The sequence below is a fragment of the Podarcis vaucheri genome (genome assembly GCF_965113315.1).
Source record: "Podarcis vaucheri genome assembly, chromosome: 2".
Lineage (NCBI taxonomy): Eukaryota > Metazoa > Chordata > Lepidosauria > Squamata > Lacertidae > Podarcis > Podarcis vaucheri.
The window spans coordinates 776,308-801,841 of record NC_138760.1 but is presented as its reverse complement, the minus strand read 5'-3'; the positions used below and the strand labels follow the sequence as shown (position 1 = coordinate 801,841).

Below are 25,534 nucleotides of genomic sequence, written 5' to 3'. Positions count from 1 at the left end.
AACAACACAAACAACGCTGACACCAAACTCTACACATATTAAACATAATAGAAACACCGCCACCCGACCCCACCCCCATCCATCTTCCCTCTCTCCACCCCCCCTTTTCTTCTCTCTTTCTTTTTTCTTCTCCCCCTAATGCCTCAACAAATGAAATGGATTTGTAAAAATGTTACATGAAAAAAACAAACCAAAAACGAGGCACTACACTTCTGTAAAACAAGAAAATCCTTAATAAAATATTTTAAAAAAAGGAAGACTGTACACACCCATAGGATTGGGTTGCACACACAGTGGTACCTCGGGTTAAGAACTTAATTCTTTCCAGAGGTCCGTCCTTAACCTGAAACTGTTCTTAACCTGAGACACCACTTTAGCTAATGGGGCCTCCCACTGCCACTGTGCGATTTCTGTTCTCATCCTGAAGCAAAGTTCTTAACCCGAGGTACTATTTCTGGGTTAGTGGAGTCTGTAACCTGAAGCGTCTGTAACCTGAAGCATCTGTAACTCGAGGTACCACTGTATTTCAATGTTCTCCCTATTTTCAAAAAGGGGGAAAGAGAGGACCCAAATAATTACCGCCCAGTCAGTCTGACATCAATACCAGGGAAGATTCTGGAACAGATCATTAAGCAAACAGTCTGTGAGCACCTAGAAAGGAATGCTGTGATCACCAATAGTCAGCATGGATTTCTGAAAAATAAGTCATGTCAGACTAACCTGATCTCATTTTTTGACAGAATTACAAGCCTGGTAGATGAAGGGAATGCAGTGGATGTAGCCTACCTTGATTTCAGCAAGGCATTTGACAAGGTGCCCCATGATATTCTTGTAAAGAAGCTGGTAAAATGGGGTCTTGACTATGCTACCACTCAGTGGATTTGTAACTGGCTGACTGACCGAACCCAAAGGGTGCTCATCAATGGTTCCTCTTCATCCTGGAGAAGAGTGACTAGTGGGGTGCCACAGGGTTCTGTCTTGGGCCCGGTCTTATTCAACATCTTTATCAACGACTTGGATGATGGACTCAAGGGCATCCTGATCAAATTTGCAGATGACACCAAACTGGGAGGGGTGGCTAACACCCCAGAGGACAGGATCACACTTCAAAACGACCTTGACAGATTAGAGAACTGGGCCAAAACAAACAAGATGAACTTTAACAGGGAGAAATGTAAAGTATTGCACTTGGGCAAAAAAAAATGAGAGGCACAAATACAAGATGGGGAACACCTGGCTTGAGAGCAGTACATGTGAAAAGTCTTGGTTGACCACAAACTTGACAAGAGCCAACAGTGTGACGCGGCAGCTAAAAAAGCCGATGCAATTCTGCGCTGCATCAATAGGAGTATAGCATCTAGATCAAGGGAAGTAATAGTGCCACTGTATTCTGCTCTGGTCAGACCTCACCTGGAGTACTGTGTCCACTTCTGGGCACCACAATTCAAGAAGGACACTGACAAACTGGAACGTGTCCAGAGGAGGGCAACCAAAATGGTCAAAGGCCTGGAAACGATGCCTTATGAGGAATGGCTAAGGGAGCTGGGCATGTTTAGCCTGGAGAAGAGGAGGTTAAGGGGTGATATGATAGTCATGTTCAAATATATAAAAGGATGTCATATAGAGGAGGGAGAAAGGTTGTTTTCTGCTGCTCCAGAGAAGCGGACACGGAGCAATGGATCCAAACTACAAGAAAGAAGATTCCACCTAAACATTAGGAAGAACTTCCTGACAGTAAGAGCTGTTTGACAGTGGAATTTGCTGCCAAGGAGTGTGGTGGAGTCTCCTACTTTGGAGGTCTTTAAGCAGAGGCTTGACAACCATATGTCAGGAGTGCTCTGATGGTGTTTCCTGCTTGGCAGGGGGTTGGACTCGATGGCCCTTGTGATCTATTCCAACTCTATGATTCTATGATTCTCTGTGGCTACTGCCTGCTTGAGTTCAGTCTGATCACCTCTGCTTGGCTTTGTTGACTATCTGAATCCACCCATGCCGAGGGCTGGAATTTCAGGGGGTGTGCTCAGAAGACGGCCCCTCCCAGGTCCGGCTTATAGAAGACTACAAGGAAAACATGACTTGACTAAACCTGGGAGGAGTCAGAAATGGGGCTCCTGGGTTTTCTAAAGGACTCGCTATCTTTCTCCCCATAATCAAAGCACTGCCCAGCTGCCAAGAGCACTTGGGGATGGGAAGCCTTCCTGGTTGCAACTGAGGATAAGAGGCTTCCGAGAAGTTCTGGGGGTGTTTGACTGCAGGAAATACCTCCATCCCAGACTAGAAAATTCCAGTTATACCTGATCACTCGCATTGCACTGGCATGTGGTATAAGCAAGCATCTCTGTTAAAAAGGCATCTATGTTTTGATCTCAACACACACACACACACACACACACACACACACACACACACACCCCACCCTGGTCAGACTGCAACCATTGAAAAAGGACAGTTCCTCATTTTTAAAGGCAACTTGTTTGATTAGATCCTGGTTCTGCCTCCCACACAGGCAAGCTGACTGTAAACACATTTCCTTTGCAGTAAGTGCTGTCTGTTTCCCTGGACCTTGGATTGCATCCCTAAGGAGCTTTCCCTAGAGAGCCCAGATTACTTCCTTCTCTGGAGCTCATCCAATTTCACTCTGCACAGTTTGCATTCTTGCGCTTGAATCATTCCTGTAGCTCTCCTCTGCACAACAAGCTTTGAAGATCTTACAACAACATATGAAAAACATGAAAAACTGCCCTGTTGGATCAAGCCAAGGTCCATCTTGCCCAGAATGGTGTATCTGACAATAGGCAGCCCCTGCCTGATTCCTCCCCCACTGTGTGAAAACCAGTGTCTGGTGTTCTAAGGTAAACTGTTCCTATACAGGGAGGTTCCATTGAGGCTAAGAGTAGACCTAACGTCCTTTAAAAGTTGCAGTGAGAGGAGAGTAGTGAGAACTGCAATGTACACTACACCGTGTTGTGTTGTGGGGTCTACATTGTGAGATTATGGCATGGAGGGTATTTGCAGTATGCTGGCTCCTCCAAATGTGAGATTTCATTTGCTCTGGTGGCTATCATAATTTTCTTACATTTACACCCCAACTTTCCTTCACTGTGGAACCCAAGGTAATGCGAATTGGGCTTCCAAGGTGGTCTTCCTTCCAGGCACTAACCAGACTCAGACCTTGCATGTCTAAGAGCGTGTTGAGCATCCTTGCAGGCTGAAGGTGGGCGATATCTTTGCAATCAGCCGCTGAAGGAAGCTGGCAGTTCTTTCTCACTTGTCACTTCAAAGGCAGGCCTAGCATCTTGACTTCATGACGTGCAAATTGCTAGGAGGGTGGGATCAGAGATCATTCACATCCCCTTCCCCAGGGAACTGACTCTGATTCCAACTCCTCTGTTTATGAGGTTGCTTCTTTTTTGCCCATTTTCTGCAAAGACATCTGAGTTAACTGCAGCCAGCTTGCCTTGTGACCTTTTCTGTCTTTCAATAGCACTGTGCTGGGAATGACTGCAGTACTTACTGCTTGCAGTTTGGGAATATTCTAAAAGAAAGAAAAGAAAACACAAACACATACTCCAGCTCAGAGGTTTTGAGATTTCTCACCTGGAGTGGGCTCTTCTCCATATGGATTTGTTTCTAAAGCCAGTTCCTATCTGCAGGGCAGCCCAGGTATGTTAGAGTATGGCCACAGAGTATGGACCAAGAACAGGGCCGGATTGAGGTTTGATGAGGCCCTCAGCTCCTGAAGGTAATGGGGCCCTTTATATGTCCAATTTTTGTTGTTGTTTTTTTGTAAAATATTTATTGAGATTTTAAACAATAAAACCAACCTTCCAATCAAACCAAAAAGGAAACAACATTATCACACACAAAGCAAAACAGATAAATACAGTAAAAACATATAAAAAGTAAGAAACAAAGAGAAAAAGCATAAAAAAGACATAAAAATCCAAATTTTTACTTATTGTTTTCATAACCCTACTTCCTGACTTCCTCACATCTCCCTTTTCTGTGTTCCTTTTTTCACAAATCATATTCAGCAATATCTTACCCTCTTTCAAATCTTAGTCTATATTATGCATTTCAACCCATTGTGTCTCCAATTTTTCCCTTTATATCCTTTTGATTACGTTTGACACAGTGTATTCTAATTTTTTCACCCTTATCTTTTGAAACATTTGTTACATACTCCTTTTACTTATATCACTAATGCCACCTTGTCTTTATATCTTGCATCATTTTAGCATTCCAACATTTTAACATTCCAACATTTTACAATGTTTTTGCAAGTAGTCTTTAAACTTCTTCCAATCCTCTTCCACTAACTCTTCTCCCAGGTCTCGGATTCTGCCAGTCATTTCTGCCAACTCCATGTAGTCTATCACTTGCATCTGCCATTCTTCCAAGGTGGGCAAATCTTGTGTCTTCCAGTATTTTGCAATCAGTATTCTTGCTGCTGTTGTCGCATACATAAAGAAAGTTCTGTCCTTCTTTGGCACCATTTGGCCGACAATGCCCAAAAGGAAGGCCTCTGGTTTCTTAAGGAAGGTATATTTAAATACCTTTTTTAGTTCATTATAGATCATTTCCCAGAAGGCCTTAACCTTTGGGCATGTCCACCAAAGGTGAAAGAATGTTCCTTCAGTTTCCTTACATTTCCAACATTTATTATCAGGCAAATGATATACTTTTGCAAGCTTGACTGGGGTCATGTACCACCTATATATCATTTTCATAATATTTTCTTTTAAGGCATTACATGCCGTAAATTTCACACTGGTGGTCCATAACCGTTCCCAGTCAGCTAACATAATATTATAACCAATGTCTTGCACCCATTTAATCATAGCTGATTTGACCGTTTCATCCTGAGTGTTCCATTTTAACAGCAAGTTATACATTCTTGAAAGTACCTTAGTTTTAGGTTCTAACAATTCTGTTTCTAGTTTCAATTTTTCCACCTGGAAGCCTAGTTTTTTGTCCATATTAAAAACTTCTCTAATTTGATAATAATGTAACCAGTCTCGCACTTTGTCTTTAAGTTTCTCAAAACTCTGCAATCTCAAAGTGTCTCCATCTTGTTCTACTATCTCCCAATATTTTGACCACTTGGCCTCCATATTGAGTTTTTCCAGAGCCTTAGCTTCCATGGGTGACAACCACCTTGGGGTCTTGCTTTCTAATAAGTCTTTATATTTTGTCCAGACATTAAACACTGCTTTCCTGACAATATGGTTCTTGAATGCTTTATGAGCTGTAACCTTGTCGTACCACAGATATGCATGCCACCCAAACGCATTATTAAACCCTTCCAAATCCAAAATGTCAGTGTTTTCAAGAAGTAGCCAGTCTTTCAACCAGCAGAATGCTGCTGATTCATAGTACAACTTCATGTCTGGCAGGGCAAACCCCCCTCTTTCCTTAGCATCAGTCAATATTTTGAATTTTATTCTGGGCTTTTTGCCCTGCCAGACAAATTTAGAAATGTCTCTTTGCCACCCCCTGAAACAGTCCATCCTGTCAACAATCTGCAGAGTTTGAAACAGAAACAACATTTTTGGCAATACATTCATCTTTATAGCAGCAATTAGACCCAACAAGGAAAGCTTCAATTTTGACCAAATTTCTAAATCTTTTTTAACCCCTGACCAACATTTCTCATAGTTATCTTTAAACAAATTCAAATTTTTGGCCGTCATATTTATCCCTAGGTATTTCACTTTCTTTACCACATTTAAGTCTGTCTCCTTCTGAAACCTTTCTTTTTCCATTGTCAAATTTTTCTCCAAGACCTTAGTTTTCTGCTTATTTAATTTAAATCCTGCCACCTGACCAAATTCTTGAATCAGTTCTAAAACTCTTTTCGTACTAGGTTCCGGCTCCTGTAATGTCAAAACCAAGTCATCTGCAAAAGCCTTAAGCTTATATTGTTGAGCTCCGACCTGAATTCCTTTGATCAACGGGTCCCTCCTAATCATGTTCAAGAGCACCTCCAGAACCGAAATAAATAGCAATGGAGAGATAGGGCAACCCTGTCATGTTCCTTTTTCAATTTTAAACTCTTCTGACACCACATTATTAACTATCAATTTAGCTTTTTGTTCTGAATAGATTGCATCTATCCCATTTTCAAACCCCCGTCCCACTCTCATTCCCTTAAGATTTTTCTTCATAAAATTCCAAGAAATATTTTCAAAGTCCTTCTCCGCATCAATAAAAATCAAAATTGCTTTTGTGTTGATATTCGTTTGTAATAACTCCAAAATGTCAATGATGTTCCTTGTGTTATCAGCCAAATGTCTGCCTGGGAGAAAGCCTGCCTGATCTTTGTGTATCACTTCATTTAACACTCTTTTTAATCTGCTGGCTAAAATATCTGCAAAAATTTTGTAATCCACATTTAAAAGGGAAATGGGACGGTAGTTCTTAAGTTGTCTTTTCAGCTTCCGATTTTGGTATAAGAGTGATGAAAGCTTCTTTCCACGACTCCGGTGCCTTCTTCCCCTCCATAATCTCGTTGCACACCTCCTTTAGTGGTTGAATTAAATAGTCCTTCAAAGTCTTATAATATTTGGAGGTTAACCCGTCCGGCCCTGGAGATTTGCCCAGTTGCATGTTCTGAATGGCACCTTCAATCTCCTGTTCTGTTATCTTATGATTCAATATTGTCTTATTTTCTTGAGATAGTTCTTGTAGTCCATTAATTCTTAAAAACTGATCTATATCAGTCTCTTTCTGCAGCCCCTGGGTGTAGAGTTGTTTGAAATATCTCTGGAAGCATTTTCTAATCTCCACAGGATTCTGAATGTTTCTCCCTTGAACCTCAAGATTAGTGACCGTGTTCAGCTTCTGTCTTTTTTTCAACTGCCATGCCAGCAGTTTTCCACACTTATTAGCCGATTCAAAAGTCTTTTGTCTCATTTGTTTAATTTTCCATTCGACTTCCTGATTTATCAATTTCATATATTGTACTTGATATAATTTAATTTCTCTCAGAATCTCCTGTGACTTTGGTTTCGATCTTAATTTTTTCTCTCCTTTTATTTTTTCCAAAATTCTGTCTTTTTTCTCATTTTGAGTTCTCTTTTTTATTGCATTCTGCTGTATCAGAAACCCCCTCATCACCGCTTTGCTTGCATCCCAGATTATTCTTTTTTCCACTGTAGTTTTCAAGTTTACTTCAAAGTAGTCCCGTATGTTTTTTTTGGCCTTCTTAACAATCTCTTGATCTCTTAATAAGGTGTCATTCATCTTCCATCTGAAGGAGCCAGTTGAGATTAGTCTCATTTCCATCTTTACTGCATTATGGTCGGAGCAGGTTTTTGGGCAGATTTCCACCTTTCTAGTCTTAGGTGCCAGTCCTCTAGTTATCCATATTTGGTCAATTCTTGTCCATGTCATTTTGGCTTCAGAGAAGAATGTCCCTTCTCTTCCTAGGGGTTTTTTTATTCTCCAGATGTCAATCAGATCCATGTTGTCAGTTAGTTCAAAGAAAGTTTTTGGTAGCCTGCCCTCTTTTGTTATGCTTTGACTTTGCGCTTTGTCCATGTTCGTAGATACCACCCCATTCATGTCACCCATCATGATGATGTTGTTGTAGTCCATATAATCCAGCAATGTCTCATGCAGCTTCTTGTAAAATTCCGACTTCCCCTCATTTGGTGCATAAATTCCCAAAATCAAAAATTTTTCTCCTTGTATTTGAATTTCAATTGCCAAGATTCTTCCTTGTTCATCTTTGAAAAGAAACTTTGGTGATAGGCTTTCTATTGCGTAAATAACAATTCCTCTCTTCTTGACTCTATCAGATGAGATAAATTCTTGACCCAGTCTCTTATTAATTAAAACTTTCCTATGAAGCCTGATCACATGGGTTTCTTGTAGACAAATTAGATCTAATTGCTCCTTTTTTAGTAAATGGAAAATCTTCCTCCTTTTCTCAGGGGAGTTAAAGCCGTGAACATTCCAACTTAAAAGTTGCAGAGACATGTTGGAGTAGTTCTATTCTCCCTTTGGTGGTGGTATCACTTTCTCAGGCTCAACAGGACCCAAAGGTGTAGGTACAGAACCTAATGGTCCAGATCCTAAGGCTCTTGCTTCACCTTCAATCCCTTTCTGAAGGTCTTCTCCATAGTCACTCAAAAAATTTTCCTTGTCTTCAGCTGTTTTGATTTTGACTTTCTTCCCCCTAAACGTAAAAGATAGTCCCTGGGGGAACTCCCATCTAAAAATGATTCTGTTGCTTCTCAGTAGTTTCACCAAGTCTCCGTAGTTAGATCTAAGTTCCAATAAGTGTTTCGGAATGTCCTTGTAGATTTCCACTTTAAAATCCTGAGTTTCAAGGGTCTTTTGAAAATGTGCACTCAGTATCTTATCTCTTTCTGCCTTAGTTCTGAGGGAAATCAGGCAGTCTCTAGACTTAGCCTTCGTCCCTCCCTTTCCAAGTCTGAATGCACTTACAATTTTAAAATCTTTGTCTTCTTCCAAAGGCCAAAATTCTGCAAATTCTTTTGTCAAATATTCGATTAAATCTCCCTTTTCAAGTTCTGGGACTGACCTCAATCTCAAATTATTTTCCTTGCTTTTTAGTTCCACCATAGACAGATATGCCTGATGTTCACCAATCTGTTTACGCATGAGTTTTATTTCCTCTTGCACAGCCTCTGCTTTCTGTTTAGCCTCTTCAGCTATTTTACAATTCTCTGTGGTAGATTCCAACAGTTTCCCAATTGCTTGAGCATTTAAACTCACTTGTTGAGTCAAGTTGTTAACACTAGCCATGTTTTGATCAATCTTAGATGATTGTTCAGTCACTTGCTTACTCAGGCCATCCAATTTTGCAAAGATTTTATCTAATACTGAAGTAAAATCCCCTCCTGTGGCCATTCCTTCCGGCCTAGCCTGCTCTGGCTCTTCCTCTTGTGCCACAGAGACAATAGGAACAGATGATCTTCGCAGCTGTGAAGTTATAGTAGTTTGTTGTGTTTTGGCTTTGCCTGATCTTGTTTTGCCACTCATCCCACTTCTGTCTATGCGTCAAGGTCAGTCTCACGGTTTATAATTCCCATGGGAATCCGCAAGTCCAAAGATGGAAAGAAAGCCCCCAGTGATTGCAAATTTTCAGTAGTCCTCTAGAGAGAATTAAGTTTGTCTTAAAAGAGAAGGTTGCAATTTTTCCAAATTACTCAAGATCCCTTAAGCATTAAAAACAGTCTCAAACAGCGTCAAAGTCCCTTGCAGAGTTGATCCTAAAGTACTTACATTGTCTCTAGAAAGTTCAGGTTCAATGTAGCAGTTCAATGTAACAGTCCAATATAACAGCTCAATGTAACAATTCCAACAGCCTAGCAGTTCTAGTAGTCTGGCAGCCCGATTGCCGGGATTTCTCAGTGCTTTTTGTAAATCCACAAAAGAAGAGGTAAAACAAAATATCCACCGATCGAAAAGTAAATTCCACAAATAACAAGTTGCAATTCAGGTTTTCTTCCGGCACCTCAACTTAATTGATGCTCAGATTAGTTCCTTCTAAGATCGCAATTTCAAAGGCATTAGAAAGTACAACGTCCTTGCTTTAAGTCTTTAAACAGAGCCGGGAGACGGACTTCCTGGTTGCGTCTCCCGCTTCAGTGCCAAATTTTTAAATCAATTTAGTCCCGAATTCCATAAACTTCACCTACTCACGGGAAGTTGTTTTAAGCCGAATAGTCCCAGGAAAAGAGGTCAGCACTCACCGACAGCAGCTTTGTGGCTTCACTCCACAGAAAGAGCGATCGACTCACAGCACCGCGCCAGCCCTTTCACGCTCCGGAGCCCCTTACGAGGTCCCTTCAATGTTTCGAGGGGCACTTATGGTGCCCGCCGAGTCCCACAGCCACAGGCGATTGCTGCCTGTGGATTTCCAGCCTGGGTCTCCGCTTCGCTGTAGCGGACGACCCGTTTCTGCGGAGCTTCCCCTTCACAGATGGAAGGAGACCGCCATTGCCGTTCGCGCCGCCCCCGGAAGTCCGAATTTTAAATTTTTGTTGGGGGGTACCCATATTTCAAGTTCCGAAGGGGATCCAATCATCTTCTTGCTTCTTATTACTGCTTTAATGTCCACAAATCTGACCATATGATGTTCACAGTACTATCCAGTCCTTTCTTATTGTTTTTCCACATCTCTTCTTATTATTTTCATATATTTTTCCTTTCTCTTTGTGACCTCTGATAATCTCCACAAGCGGGTTAAAACAGTTTGTAATCCTGTGTGGATATTTTTTTTTATCCAAGAGCCATATCCAGACGTTTTCCATATAACATCACTTCCATAAATCAAAACAGTCTCAGCCTCGTTAATCTTCACAAATCTGTTGCCTTTCTCAACCTCTGAGGAGATTCACCAGGAAAGCAGTCCGAAAACAAATCCATTCCTCCTCCCGGTTATAAATCGGCAAAACCTGCCAAGATGGCGACTCTGTATTTTTTGCTGTGCCATTCCAAAAGCTCTTGTTCTTTACTCAATCTCCATAAAGCATACTTTTGGTTAAAATTCATTTCCACACAGTCCTTAATCATCCTGCTTGGGTCAGTTAACTGACGGTTCTAATGAGGAGGGGTTCTTGGTTCATCACATAGAAGAAAAGAAAAATTGTCCCCCCCCCAATCCAGGTCCGTTGCCGACATACCCAGCCTTTGATGTATCTTCTTCGTAAAATATTCCTGTTGCTCCAACCCGTCGTCTTCTTTCACAGAGGTCCCTTCTGTTAGCAGTCTTCACTCCCCTTCTCCTGAAGCAAAGTTCTTAGCCCAAGGTACTATTTCTGGGTTAGTGGAGTCTGTAACCTGAAGCATCTGTAACCTGAAGCGTATGTAACCTGAGGTACCACTGTAGGTATCTAAAGCCACTTGCGCATAACAAAATATGTATTTTATCAAAGTAATTGTTGAACTGAAACCAGTGATATTTTAGGGAGCAGGTGAGCAGGCGGGGCCCATTACTTACATCATAGGAGCCTACATGTACATCCAGTTTTTACCCCTTTACATTTTTTTTGGGGGGGGGGGCCCTTGGCACTAAACTGTAGCTTATGGCACTGACCAAGAGGCATTACATGTAAAGGAGTATAATGAATCTCTGACTGTGACAAATGAAAAGCAGCCCTAGGAGGCTATATTTTTTGGTGGGGTAGTTGTGGGGAGGATATGGCTATTTGTCCCTTTCCCTGCCAGTTGTATCTTCATTCAGAACTGTCCCCCAGCTGCCTTTCTTCCATGGGGTTCCCAATGCTGGTATGCATCTGTAGCCATGGGAGAGGAAGAGCAGGTAGGGAGGTGGCCTTAACTGGGAAACCATGGCTGCCTGGGAAAGGACTAATTATTCAGGGTGGTGCCCTGTAGACTTGAGGACTACAGCCCTAACCAGCATGGCCAGTGCTCAGGGATGATGGGGACCACATTGGCTACCCCTGGATTAAGCAGCCCCTGTCCTCTCACTGCTCCCTCCTGCCACTGTGTGCAAAAACCACATACTTCTTTTTTCAAACCCCCCCAAAAACATCAGATGACACACATCAGGACATCTAGCAGGGCTTGGACAGGAGACTTTCCTAGTGGATGATGGGGATCAAGCCTCTTATTAATCGGTGTGTGTGCAGGTGCCATTTATCGCTTCTGCCCCAGGCACCAAAATGGGCCCGGTTTTGCGCCTCAAGCATGGATTGGCAATAAAATCCAACTCACTTGCTTCTTGGGCTTTGCAGTTCTCCCTCGTTGGCACATAAAGGCGATGCATAGTGTTGGTGCCTCCCCTGTTTAGAACAAGAAGTCTGCTGCTTTTGCACACAGGAGAGTAGATAAACACAGCATCTTGCATGGGTCAATATTAGTTCCTGGCACAAAACAAGCCCCTATTGCAGCCCTAATAAAGGTGCCTGTGTGCCTGAGGAAGGATCAATAACTTGTCTTATCACCAAGTCAACAAGGGGCCTTCAGACTTCACAGCTGATCAAAACTCTGATTGGGTGAAACATGCTGACCTCTGGTGGAATTAGAACTTGGTTCAATCGCACTCCTTGCAGCAGGGCCTGAGCCACCAGCTGAGCTGCCCTGGCACTGCCAGTGTGCGACAGAAGGGCAGGCGCCTCCAGGCTGCGAAGACGCAGAGGAAATGAGACCTACCAAAACGGGGTCAGGACCCATGGCTGTGTCTGTGCGCACTTCGCCCTGCCGCTGCAACCTGCTTTTGATCCAGTGGCAGCTGATGGCTGAGGCTCCTTTCTCACAAACAGCAGATAAGAGGGCAGACCTCTTTTTCTGGAGTGAGCCACTTCAGGGCCAAAGGGCACCTGGGAGGTTAAAGGCATTTTGGCATCTAACCTGCAGGCTTAAAACAAAATGAAAAAAGCATCAGCTGTGGGGTAGGTGATAATTAATGGGATCAAAGTAGGTGTGGAGAAGGATTTAAGCTATTGTCGCCTCCTGAGGGGGGGGGGAATGCCTCATCTGAAAACAGGGATTTGGTTTGGCTTCAGGGAGGCATTTTCCCCACATCCCCAAAGTAAGTACAGTGGTACCTCTGGTTACGAACTTAATTCATTCTGGAGATCCGTTCTTAACGTGAAACTGTTCTTAAACTGAGGTACCACTTTAGTTTAACAGGGCCTCCCGCTGCCACCGCACGATTTCTGTTCTCATCCTGAGGTAAAGTTCTCATCTTGAGGTAAAGTTCTCAACCCAAGGTACTACTTCTGGGTTAGCGGAGTTTGTAACCTGAAGTGTTTGTAACCCGAGGTGCTGGTAACCCGAGGTACCACTGTAGTGGCTTCAAAAGAGGGATTTTGCTCAGGAGGTCAGCTGGTGAGGGTTAAATTCCCCCCATTCCATGCTCTTTTTCTCATTAATTATTAGACTCCTACCTGATATGATTAAATGCTTTCTTTATATATATAAAAAAAGCAGGTCAGATGCAAAGAGGCATTTTATGCCGAGGGTCCTTTGGCCCGCAGAGTGCAGAAGAGGGTAGATTCCAGATGACAAGGACATTCCATGTGGTGAAGAAGAAGAAGAAGAAGAAGAAGAAGAAGAAGAAGAAGAAGAAGAAGAAGAAGAGTAGTTTGGATTTGATATCCCGCCTTTCACTCCCCTTCAGGAGTCTCAAAGCGGCTAACAATCTCCTTTCCCTTCCTCCCCCACAACAAACACTCTGTGAGGTGAGTGGGGCTGAGAGACTTCACAGAAGTGTGACTGGCCCAAGGTCACCCAGCAGCTGCAGGTGGAGGAGCGGAGACGCGAACCCGGTTCCCCAGATTACGAGACTACCACTCTTAACCACTACACCACACTGGCTCTCGAGGGAAATGAATTTAGCCCAGCTTAGGGATGCTGATTGACTACTGAAGAATATTAATGTTAGAAAGAATAAGATGTAAATGGCATTTCCGTGTGCTGCTCTGGTTTGCCAGAAGCGGCTTAGTCATGCTGGCCACATGATCCGGAAGCTGTATGCCAACTCCCTCGGGCAATAAAGCGAGATGAGCGCCGCAACCCCAGAGTCGTCCACGGCTGGACCTAATGGTCAAGGGTCCCTTTACCTTTACAATTCATTCTTATATGCTGTCTTCCTATGCTGAATTGATTAATCAGTTGGAGACATTGATTTTTTTAAAAAATTGCTTGATAAAAAAGTGCTCTCAAGTCTTTGACTTTCCCTTTCCCCTTTCTCAGATGTAAGGGGATTCTTCTCCTAGATAGAGCCTGGAGCCCTTGGATTGTACGCTCCCAACTCTTTCCTCTGAAGTTGGATCACCTGACGTCATGGTGACGCCAGGTGTCTGTCAAAATGGTTCACAGGGAGGGAGGTGGCTCAAGATCTGGCCCCTCAGCCAGATCCTTTCCCAAACCCCTTCTATCCACCCCTCCTTGACAGAAAGCCCCATTGAGCACAGAGGGAATTTTTCTGAGTAAACATACTTTGGCTTGGACTCTATAAGTCATAGGATTAATACCAGCTGGTGCATTTTGAATTGGGTCGGAATGGGTCACAACAGCAGGAGGAGAGGCTTCCCCAGGTACCACTCCCCCCCCCTTGCCCACCGCAGGGGTTGTGAACTTGGCTAGGTGCAGATGCGGACAGGATTCTTCCAGCATCCTTCACAGCTACGTAGGAGGCAGTTCAGCAAGGGAAGCCAGCAGGACAAGCTGAAGCTGCTGAAATTCCCCTTTTGCCTGGCTATTAAAGGTCTTTTATTGCACCTGGTCTTACTACAGCAGGGCAACTTGGTTACAGTGAAGTTTTTTTGTTTGTTTTTTAAGGGGGACAGTTTTACACGAACCCTCCGGGACAGACTCTTTGTCTCTCTAGCCCAGCTATGTCTGTTTGGACTGGCAGAGGCTTTTGCTATCAGCTGTCACTTGATCCTTTTTAAATAGAGTTGCCAGGAATTGAACCAGGGATTTTTTGAATGCAAAACATCTTGCTCTACTGTTGACCTAAGTTCCTCCCCAGATGAGGCCTCCTTTCTCAGAGATACCACTGGGTTCATAATATGTGGTAGCATCATAACCCCGTTGCAGGTTATTCTGTCCTACTGATGCTGAATAACCCCTAGTTCTCCTTCCATGGGTTTTACCCCCATTTTATCCCTAAAACAGTCTGGTGGGGTAGGTAAGGCTGAGAGAGAGAGAGAGAGAGAGAGAGAGAGAGAGAGAGAGAGAATGACTGGCCCAAGGTCACCCAAATGCGCTCTAGAGCTAAATGAGGATTTGAACCTAAGTCCTTGTCTGGCACACTGACCTTATCCGATGATTCAAGCAGTCATGTTCTGAGTCTTGTGGCTCCTTTAGGGCAAGGGACAGAAACTTTTCCTGGATTTGTTTGGTTATGCTATGACAAATAAATGCCTTTATTTATATTAAAAAAATACTTGTACATCACAATGTCATTTAAAAATCATTTTATAACAGTAAAAATACACGCCCTACATTTTAAAATTACAGAGCAGCAGCTAATAACTATTGAAAATGTTTTTCTTAATTGGCTGCAAGAGTCTGACGATAGAAAGGTTTTATGGCAAACATGCTAAGGTTAATGTACAAGGCACCTGCCAAATCTCTCTGGGAAGAGGATTTCACAGGACTGGGCTGGTGACATTGAAGGTTTCAGTTTGTCAATTGAATCTCAACAACCACTGAGGCTCCTAGAGATGATCTCAGTGGTCAAGCTGGGATAGAAGAGATCTAGTAGTCCCTAAGATATCCTAGAGCTCAGGGCTTTGTAGATGTATTAATCTTTAAGTACTGTAAGTCTTGTGATGGTTTCTTTTTTTCTTTTTTCTTTCTGTTTTGCTGCAGAATGTCTAATGGAATTAGTTAGTTATTAAATTGACTGCTTGTCCACACTTTTGTGGAAATCTAAAGCAGGGTGGAGGCGGGGTGGGGGGTGTAGAGGAGGAGAGGCCCAGCCCAAGAGAGCAATGCTGCTGAAACAGCCAAGGTTCAGCTGAAAACATAATGTATGAACCCCAGGGCAGGACCCAGGAGAAGCTGCCGGCCGTTCCCTGCAAGGAATGTGGGCAGGTACTACCCTGTTCTGCAGTGTGCAAAAGGTGGCCCACACACCGGCCACGGCAGAGCACTGTCCTCTCCTTGAATGGTTGCTGGGTCCAAGTCTGCTTTAAAGATAAAAGATAAGAAGGGAGAGCCTTGAAGCTGCCCATAAAGAGAACCCGGATGTCAGATTGAGCAGGTCACCTGGAGCACAGTCTTCCCCAGCGTGATGGGATGCATGTTATTTCTGTTTAGATGATACACATTACTTCAAAGTGTGCATTAAGCCATATAAATTAGCAGATGCAAATTTGATGTAAAATGCTCTTAGAGTCAGGCCTTTGTTTCCCTTTCAGACTTAGCTGCAGGACTGACAGTCTAGTGTTCTCTTACACACACATGCGCACACACACACACACACACACACACACACACAGTGTGTACACCCTACCTACCTCGGGATCTCCTCTGGCTGCGCATGATTTCCAGCTGTTTGGTTTCTGGGGCAAGATGTTGCCCTGGCTTCCATTACAAAAGGGGATAGTACTTCACAGGCCTTGCAGAACTATTCACTTAACAAAAGGAAGGGTTTGATCATTTTAGTTGTCCTTTTCTGCAGGTCCCAGTCTGGAGGCAGGGAAGACCCTGAGGACATTCAGCCACAAGGCAGTCCAGTTGGGTGGCATCAACAAACAGAACAAAAAATACTTCATAGAATCCTAGAATCCTAGAGTTGGAATAGACCACAAGGGCCATCGAGTCCAACCCCCTGCCAAGCAGGAAACACCATCAGAGCACTCCTGACATATGGTTGTCAAGCCTCTGCTTAAAGACCTCCAAAGTAGGAGACTCCACCACACTCCTTCGTCAGAAAAGAGGTCGCAGATTTGATTGAAATGGGTATATGCTAATTGCAAATTGGGAAATAATTAACAGGGGGGAAATTTCACCCATATGTGCCTGATCCAGGTGCTGTCTTCTTCTGTTGTGCAGTCCAGGTGTTGGCTTCTTTATCTTTAATGTGGAGCACGTAGCCTTTCAAACAGAGGATATTTCCAAAGAGAGAGCTGTCCTCTGAAACCCCTTCCGAGAGAGGACACAGGGCCTCCCCAAACACCAACCAAGGCTTGGTTGGTGTGTGTGTGTGTGTGTGTGTGTGTGATAGAATCATAGAGAATCATAGAATCATAGAGTTGGAAGAGACCACAAGGGCCATCGAGTCCAACCCCCTGCCAAGCAGGAAACACCATCAGAGCACTCCTGACATATGGTTGTCAAGCCTCTGCTTAAAGACCTCCAAAGTAGGAGACTCCACCACACTCCTTGGCAGCAAATTCCACTGTCAAACAGCTCTTACTGTCAGGAAGTTCTTCCTAATGTTTAGGTGGAATCTTCTTTCTTGTAGTTTGGATCCATTGCTCCGTGTCCGCTTCTCCGGAGCAGCAGAAAACAACCTTTCTCCCTCCTCTATGTGACATCCTTTTATATATTTGAACATGGCTATCATATCACCCCTTAACCTCCTCTTCTCCAGGCTAAACATGCCCAGCTCCCTTAGCCGTTCCTCATAAGGCATCGTTTCCAGGCCTTTGACCATTTTGGTTGCCCTCCTCTGGACACGTTCCAGTTTGTCAGTGTCCTTCTTGAATTGTGGTGCCCAGAACTGGACACAGTACTCCAGGTGTGGTCTGACCAGAGCAGAATACAGTGGCACTATTACTTCCCTTGATCTAGATGCTATACTCCTATTGATGCAGCCCAGAATTGCATTGGCTTTTTTAGCTGCCGCGTCACACTGTTGGCTCATGTCAAGTTTGTGGTCAACCAAGACTCCTAGATCCTTTTCACATGTACTGCTCTCAAGCCAGGTGTCACCCATCTTGTATTTGTGCCTCTCATTTTTTTTACCCAAGTGCAATACTTTACATTTCTCCCTGTTAAAATTCATCTTGTTTATTTTTGCCCAGTTCTCTAATCTGTCAAGGTCGTTTTGAAGTGTGATCCTGTCCTCTGGAGTGTTAGCCACCCCTCCCAGTTTGGTGTCATCTGCAAATTTGATCAGGATGCCCTTGAGTCCATCATCCAAGTCGTTGATAAAGATGTTGAATAAGACCGGGCCCAATACAGAACCCTGTGGCACCCCACTAGTCACTCTTCTCCAGGATGAAGAGGAACCATTGATGAGCACCCTTTGGGTTCGGTCAGTCAGCCAGTTACAAATCCACTGAGTGGTAGCATAGTCAAGACTGCATTTTACCAGCTTCTTTACAAGAATATCATGGGGCACCTTGTCAAATGCCTTGCTGAAATCAAGGTAGGCTACATCCACTGCGTTCCCTTCATCTACCAGGCTTGTAATTCTGTCAAAAATCGAGATCAGGTTAGTCTGACATGACTTATTTTTCAGAAATCCATGCTGACTATTGGTGATCACAGCATTCCTTTCTAGGTGCTCACAGACTGTTTGCTTAATGATCTGCTCCAGAATCTTCCCTGCTATTGATGTCAGACTGACTGGGCGGTAATTATTTGGGTCCTCTCTTTTCCTCTTTTTGAAAATAGGGACAACATTTGCCCTCCTCCAGTCTGCCGGGACTTCACCTGTTCTCCAGGAATTCTCAAAGATGACTGCCAGTGGTTCTGAGATCACATCTGCCAGTTCTTTTAATACTCTTGGATGCAGTTCATCTGGCCCTGGAGACTTGAATACATCTAAACTAGCCAAATATTCTTGTACTATCTCCTTAGTTATTCTGGGCTGTGTTTCCTTTGCTGAATCATTTGCTCCAAATTCTTCAGGTCGGGCATTGTTTTCTTTATCGGAGAAGACTGAGGCAAAGAAGGCATTGAGTAGTTCAGCCCTTTCTGTGTCCCCTGTTTGCATTTCACCATCTTCTCCTCTGAGTGATCCCATTGTTTCTTTGTTCTTCCTTTTGCTACGAACATACCCATAAAAGCCTTTTTTGTTGCTTTTAACCTCTCTAGCAAGCCTGAGTTCATTCTGTGCTTTAGCTTTTCTGACTTTGTGTCTACACGTGCTGGCTATTTGTTTGAATTCCTCTTTGGTGGTTTCCCCCCTTTTCCATTTTTTGTACACATCCTTTTTTAATCTTAATTCAGTTAAAAGTTCTTTAGATAGCCACCCTGGCTTCTTTAGGCACCTTCCATGTTTCCGTCTCATTGGTATTGCCTGATGTTGTGCTTTTAGTATCTCCCTCTTAACAAACTCCCAGCCATCATGAACTCCCTTTCCTTTTAGTATTGTTGTCCATGGGATCTCACCCAGCACTTCCCTAAGTTTTATGAAGTCGGCTTTCTTAAAGTCAAGAAATTGAGTCCTAGTATGCTTGGCTGCTCCTTTCCGCTGTATAGTAAACTTCAGAAGAGCATGATCACTCGCGCCTAATGATCCTTCCACTTCTACCCCACTAACCAGGTCATCAACATTGGTTAGGACCAGATCTAAAATGGCTGTTCCTCTTGTTGCTTCTCCCACTTTCTGGACAATGAAGTTGTCTGCAAGGCCAGTGAGGAATCTGTTTGACCTTATGCTCTTGGCTGAGTTTGACGTCCAACAAATATCCGGGTAATTGAAGTCCCCCATTACTACTATCTCCCTTCCTTTTGCATGCTTGGCCATCTGTTCCAGGAAGGCATCATCTATGTCCTCCGTTTGGCTTGGGGATCTATAGTGTGTGTGTGTCGCCCTTCATCTGTAGAACTCAGGGCGGCTCAGCACATAAAAATACAATATAGAATCATAGAATCATGGAATCATAGAGATGGAAGAGACCACAAGGGCCATCGAGTCCAACCCCCTGCCAAGCAGGAAACACCATCAGAGCACTCCTGACATATGGTTGTCAAGCCTCTGCTTAAAGACCTCCAAAGTAGGAGACTCCACCACACTCCTTGGCAGCAAATTCCACTGTCAAACAGCTCTTACTGTCAGGAAGTTCTTCCTAATGTTTAGGTGGAATCTTCTTTCTTGTAGTTTGGATCCATTGCTCCGTGTCCGCTTCTCTGGAGCAGCAGAAAACAACCTTTCTCCCTCCTCTATGTGACATCCTTTTATATATTTGAACATGGCTATCATATCACCCCTTAACCTCCTCTTCTCCAGGCTAAACATGCCCAGCTCCCTTAGCCGTTCCTCATAAGGCATCGTTTCCAGGCCTTTGACCATTTTGGTTGCCCTCCTCTGGACACGTTCCAGTTTGTCAGTGTCCTTCTTGAACTGTGGTGCCCAGAACTGGACACAGTACTCCAGGTGAGGTCTGACCAGAGCAGAATACAGTGGCACTATTACTTCCCTTGATCTAGATGCTATACTCCTATTGATGCGGCCCAGAATTGCATTGGCTTTTTTAGCTGCCGCGTCACACTGTTGGCTCATGTCAAGTTTGTGGTCAACCAAGACTCCTAGATCCTTTTCACATGTACTGCTCTCAAGCCAGGTGTCACCCATCTTGTATTTGTGCCTCTCATTTTTTTTGCCCAAGTGCAATACTTTACATTTCTCCCTGTTAAAGTTCATCTTGTTTGTTTTTGCCCAGTTCTCTAATCTGTCAAGGTTGTTTTGAAGTGTGATCCTGTCCTCTGGGGTGTTAGCCACCCCTCCCAGTTTGGTGTCATCTGCAAATTTGATCAGGATGCCCTTGAGTCCATCATCCAAGTCGTTGATAAAGATGTTGAATAAGACCGGGCCCAAGACAGAACCCTGTGGCACCCCACTAGTCACTCTTCTCCAGGATGAAGAGGAACCATTGATGAGCACCCTTTGGGTTCGGTCAGTCAGCCAGTTACAAATCCACTGAGTGGTAACATAGTCAAAAACAAGAACAAAAAAACTGTACAAACCAATATCCCCTCCCACAACCACATCTAAAAGTGTTTTAAGATGTTAATCAGCCCAAGACCTGATGGAAGGGGAATGTTTTCGCCTGATACCTAAAGGTGTACAATGAAGGCTCCAGGCAAACCTCCCTGGGGAGAGCATTCCTCCAATGGGAGGCATGCAAAGAAGGGCTTCAGAAGATGATCTTGGGGTCTGCGTAGGCTTGGCAATGAGATAGGCTTTTCCTCTGGCATCTTGGGCAGACAGGTACCATGTGAGGCATTCCTTTAGATACTGGGACACCTGGAGTCTGCATTCAGAGGCAGCAGCTGCATCTGACCTAAAAGACTGAGGATGGTGCAAAAGTTATTGTTGTTGTTAGCAGCTATATTTTTACAGATGTCTACTGAGAAGGTCCATAAAAAGCAACTGTCCCAAAAAGGAATGATTGTGAAAATAAAAAATAGTTTGGGGGGCAAAAATTTTGCCTTGCTCAGGGCACCATATTACCAAAGTCCACCTCTTACTGGAGCCCTTTTGGGGTGATGGCAGCAGAGAGACGGGCAATAGTACTTATGGGAAACGCACGGAAACACTGTTTAGCAAGATGAGCACCACACCCCATAGTGGCCTTTGACTGGACTTAAGCGTCCAGGGACCTTTTTTAAAAAAACTACTTATGGAATGCTCTGCTAGGAAAGCTGCTGCATGCAGGTGGGGGTTCCAAAATCCCAGTCATTTCCACAGATTTGGCAACAGCTCCGCTTACAAATCTGGCACCTTTCCTTCCAGGCGAATGAGCCTGGCAAACTCTAATATTGAGCCAGAGCTGACAATAAGGCCTGGCACTCCCAGGAACAGGATTGTCAGATCCCGTGGGTTGATGGGTTTCTGCAGAAGCCATCGTCTGTCATTTCTGCCACAGATTTAGAAAATGCCCTTGGCTGTTGTTTGCTTCAGCGAAAACAAGTTGAGAGTGTGCTGAAGAGCAGATTTGGAGAGGATCAAGTTAGACGTCCTTTTCAACCAGCTGTTTGTGGTTGCTCCTTGCTCTATCATTTATTTTAAAAAAAGAACTTGCAAAGCTGCAATTCTGGCTTTGCTTAGGCAGCAGGTTTCAGATCGTTAGCAACAAGGGCCCTGGAGATGCACTGGCTTCAACAGACAACACTTTCAGAACAAATTTACCTTTCTCCGTACGTGTCAGATTAATGAATGCCGTTGACTTGTTTCTTGCTGCCGAGCAAAGGAGAGTGGCTGTTTGTCACAGGGAGACGCAGGGCTGCTGGAAGGCAAAAATCCATTTCAGAAATAAAAATGCAGAATGAAATCCTTCTCGCAAGAGCTGAATGATCTTGTGTGTGTGTTTAGATTGGCTTCTATTGGGCAGAGAAAAGAAAGTCTTTTAATCAAGGATACTTACAAGAATACTACAAAATAAAATGAATTATTATGAATGGCATCATTCAGATGTATGAGAGACCAGCAAGCATTCAGTGTGTTTCTGTGGCACAAGGGTCAGATGAACCGCACATTAAGAGTTTCAGTGCTTTCCTACCTGTAGCTGAAAACCCAAAGAGATAAAGTTTGAGTTGCAGCAAGACTGATGGGACCAGAATTGAAGTGAAGCCCTTGAGCACAGTCAGCGCGGTCCTCCGGGGGCAGAGTCAAGTCAGTTGAGGAGTCCTTCAAAGGAAGGCTGGAACAAGGATGGAGGCAGGCAGATGAGGGAGATGGCAAACAACTACAGAGCATGTGAGAAGGGAGAAAGAGGAGGAACCAAAACAAGCCAAGCCAGAGTCTGGCTGTGGCTGAAGCAAAGGAAAAACTTGACTTGAACCCTTTATAACCAAGCCAAGTTGTGAGGGATCAGTGAAGTTGCCTGGGGCAAGGGGGCCACCCCAGGAGCTGGGAGGATAATACCCATCCTTTACTCTGCAGCCTTGAGTAGGTCATCAGAAGATGCATCAGTTCATAGACCAGGGGGGCTCAAAGATCACGTTCCAGCTGAGCAGATTTTATCCTTGGAGATAAAATCCACATGGATATGTCTAGAAGCAGCCACTTTTCTTCTTGTGGCCTCCCCACCCACCCCAGGACAAGACTGGTGCCAGGGCTGAGGCACAAAGTGCCCTACACTGGAAGACCCTCCTGGGGGCTGTTGGTGGTGGGATCTGCAGCAGCATCCCATTTGGCTGGGGGGCTTTAAGCCGCCTGCCAGTTTCATGGCTCCCAATGCCTTTGACATAGCATTGCTTCAAGGTGGTGTTCTTTTAATGATGGTGGCTATTCTTTTAATGTTCCACAATGCTCTGGAGCGATTCTACATCAAGGGCATTGTAGGGAATTAAAATGGCAGGTGGCTTATAGACCCAGCCTCCCGGTGCCAGCTGCGGATGCAGCCATGGCTTGGAAGCCCCGGCAGCTGCTCCTTTTGCTGCCTGTTCTCTCCACAGCTGAGCACATCTAAAGCACATCTCCCTACTCACATGATCTTGTGAATGGTAGTTTGTTAAGGGTTCTGGAAAGTTTGGCTCTGGGAGGGGTAAGCTGCAGCTCCCAGGATTCTTGGGAGGAGGAAAATGTGCTTTAAATGTATGGTGTGAACATCCCAGGGCCCAGCTAGGAGAAATAGAAGCATCGAGGGAAAGAGGCTGAGTGGTGCAAGCAGCTGGTGGAGGGAGAGTTGCATGCCCCCCTGTGAGCAGTGATAATGTTGCTTTTTCACACAAGCTGCAACGGCTAGGCAACCACAAACGGCCTAGACTGCTTATACTCATAGTTAGAGCAGCTTGTGGCTAAGATGCTCGTTAATAGGACAGCTTGTGGCTGGAATATGATTTATTCATAGGCCTCAGTAGATACAAAAGTCGCTTACGCTTCTGACACCCCCTTTGCTCTTTTACATGGATTGCAGGGGCTTCTTTGCCTTGCGTTACCTGCAGACATGCTTTGGGCCTAAGCAAAGAGGGGCCTGGCTCTTTCCACCATGGGGGCCAGCGCTGCAGATTTGCCTGGAGGGCTGTTCTGCAGGAGACAACTTTGAAGGCCGTGAGTGGCGTCCGCAGCTGAGCCGAGCCAAGCGAGCATCTCAGTGTCCCATCATGCATTTTGGGAGGGAGGGAGACGTACTTATGCTTTAGCCCTCTGGCCACCGGATGCCACACACGGCCTGTTGTTTTTCTTTTACAGACATTAAGCAGAAAGGCACGCTAAATGACTTTTTAGGGCACTGCAGGCGTCTGACACTAAAGCTGATAGAGAGGGGGAGGGAAAGGCGGCTTTTGCAGACATAATTCTTGCAAAAGCGAACAGGCATGTGGAGTCTGGTGCCTCATATTGTTTCTTTTCTCCCTCCCAAAAAAATGGGAAGCCTCCACCCCACTGGATCTCAGCCATGGCCTGAGTGGTTTGAAGCTATGTGGGTTTGGGGAGGGCCGTATCCACCTAATTTTTGTTTTCATTGACAATAGCAAATGGAGCCAGAGAAAATGAACTCTCAATTGAAAAGAACTGTCCCGCATGTTACAATTTCACAAACACCACACTTCACCTCAAGGTGACTGCTGTGTCTCCACACAAAGCCATGGATCATGGGCTCCCTCATTTGAGCTGTCCAACACGGGCTTAATGGATGCAGTTACATCCACACCATCCATCCAAGAATGCTGGGAAGCAAAGTTTGTTAGGAATGCCAGGAACTGTAGTTCTGTGAGGAGTAAATTGCATTTCCCAGTCTCCAGTCTCCAAGGAAGGCGGCAGGAGCAGGAGCAAGCGCTGCATTCCTTGGAGGCTGGATCTGCTGCCCCTGCGGATCCTGCTGCCTGAGGCAGCCGCCTCACTTTGCTTCCTGGGTGGCTTTGCCTCTCGATTCTCTTGACTGCACCAAATGGCTCTGAATTCCTTGCTGCACAAGCCAGCTGCAAAGGAAACAAACAAACTGAAGGCTGCTTGCAGTGAGCTGTTTAGCCCTGAACCTTGAACAATGGCAAAGGGCTTGTTGCCAGAAGCATTTGTTTGGATATAGTCATAAAAGGACTGAGGATTATCTTGCCCAAGGCTGATATATCAAAGGTGGAGAGGAGGAGGAAGAATCTGTGTGCAAACTGCAGTATTCCCCTCCCCTGGTCTTGGAAATGCCCAATTTGTTGTACATGGCGCGTAATCCAGATGGACTTTGGGTGCTTCCATTCCATCATAATGCTCCCGATACATTATTTTCTGTTGTGTTGCCATTGGTTTTGTTCCACTTCACCCCACACTTCCTGATTCAGTGCTGTTCCCTTTGCCCTCTCACAAACTCTGTCTCCACAGTCATTCTTGAAAAGGCTAGAGCTGAGTGATGCAGGATTGGTATGTGGTCTCTGACCAAGTTCTTCTTTTTAATCTGACTTTCAAGTTTTGTGGAAATCCATATTGTGATGATTCATGCAGCATTGATCCTGGATCTTCTGTTCTGCCTCAAATGTCAAGAAGTACCAAAACCTCTCGGTTGCTCCAAATAACCCAGCTGCAGCAGCTACTACTGCCAGCTAGAGTCATTCTTTGCACAAAACCAAGAACTTGCTGACTTGCCTGCCCCCCCCCCAAGCCACAGACCCAGAGCATGATGTTTGCTCAGAGGAGTTTGAGATGCTGCTTTCCCCACCAAAGTGTAAATAAATGATCCCTTCGTAAAGGTACAGGAGCCCTCTTCTCTAATAATAATAATAATAATAATAATTTTATTTATAATTGTATTTTATTTATACTGCTTATGGCTCCTGTATTGCAGGAATGGGGAAATCTGTGGTCCTCCATCTGTTGCCTGACCAAAGGCTCCCCACCTCTGCCTCTGGGGCTACAGCTTCTTTCTTTGGGAAGCGAACCCCATCTGATACTTTAAAGAGGGACCTGAGGATGCTGTGCCTCTAAGCAAGTGAAGAGTACCCAAATATCGGGGGTCGGGGGCCGGCTGTGGCCGCATTGTCCTTCTGTATCTTTTAAGTTGTGCAGTGACTGCAATCTTTTAAAAAATACAGTTAAAATTGGCATTTTCCACACTGCTACAGCAGGGGAAGAAACCAGATGACATTTTTTCCCTCGCAGCCAAGTTTGATTCAGGAAAAACTCAGAATGGATATTTATTTGACCTGGCTCCCTAGAAACACACAGCAAGGTTGGGAGGAGGCAGACTGCCCC

At 44.5% G+C, this 25,534-nt stretch overlaps 1 long non-coding RNA gene across 3 annotated transcripts; it reads right to left on the bottom strand.

Moving 5' to 3' along the window:
- Positions 1 to 899: 899 nt before the first annotated feature.
- On the bottom strand, positions 900 to 22,207 carry LOC309524523. Of its 3 annotated transcripts, none has more exons than XR_014215964.1 (5): positions 21,912 to 22,207; positions 21,542 to 21,638; positions 15,972 to 16,161; positions 14,765 to 14,854; positions 900 to 1,133 (listed from the first exon to the last, which is right to left on the bottom strand). It is a non-coding gene; the product is annotated as an uncharacterized lncRNA (long non-coding RNA). The 3 variants fall into 3 exon arrangements; XR_014215965.1 differs by lacking the exon at positions 900 to 1,133 and adding an exon at positions 10,011 to 10,815; XR_014215966.1 differs by lacking the exon at positions 900 to 1,133 and adding an exon at positions 11,676 to 12,355.
- Between the last annotated feature and the right edge of the window lie 3,327 nt (positions 22,208 to 25,534).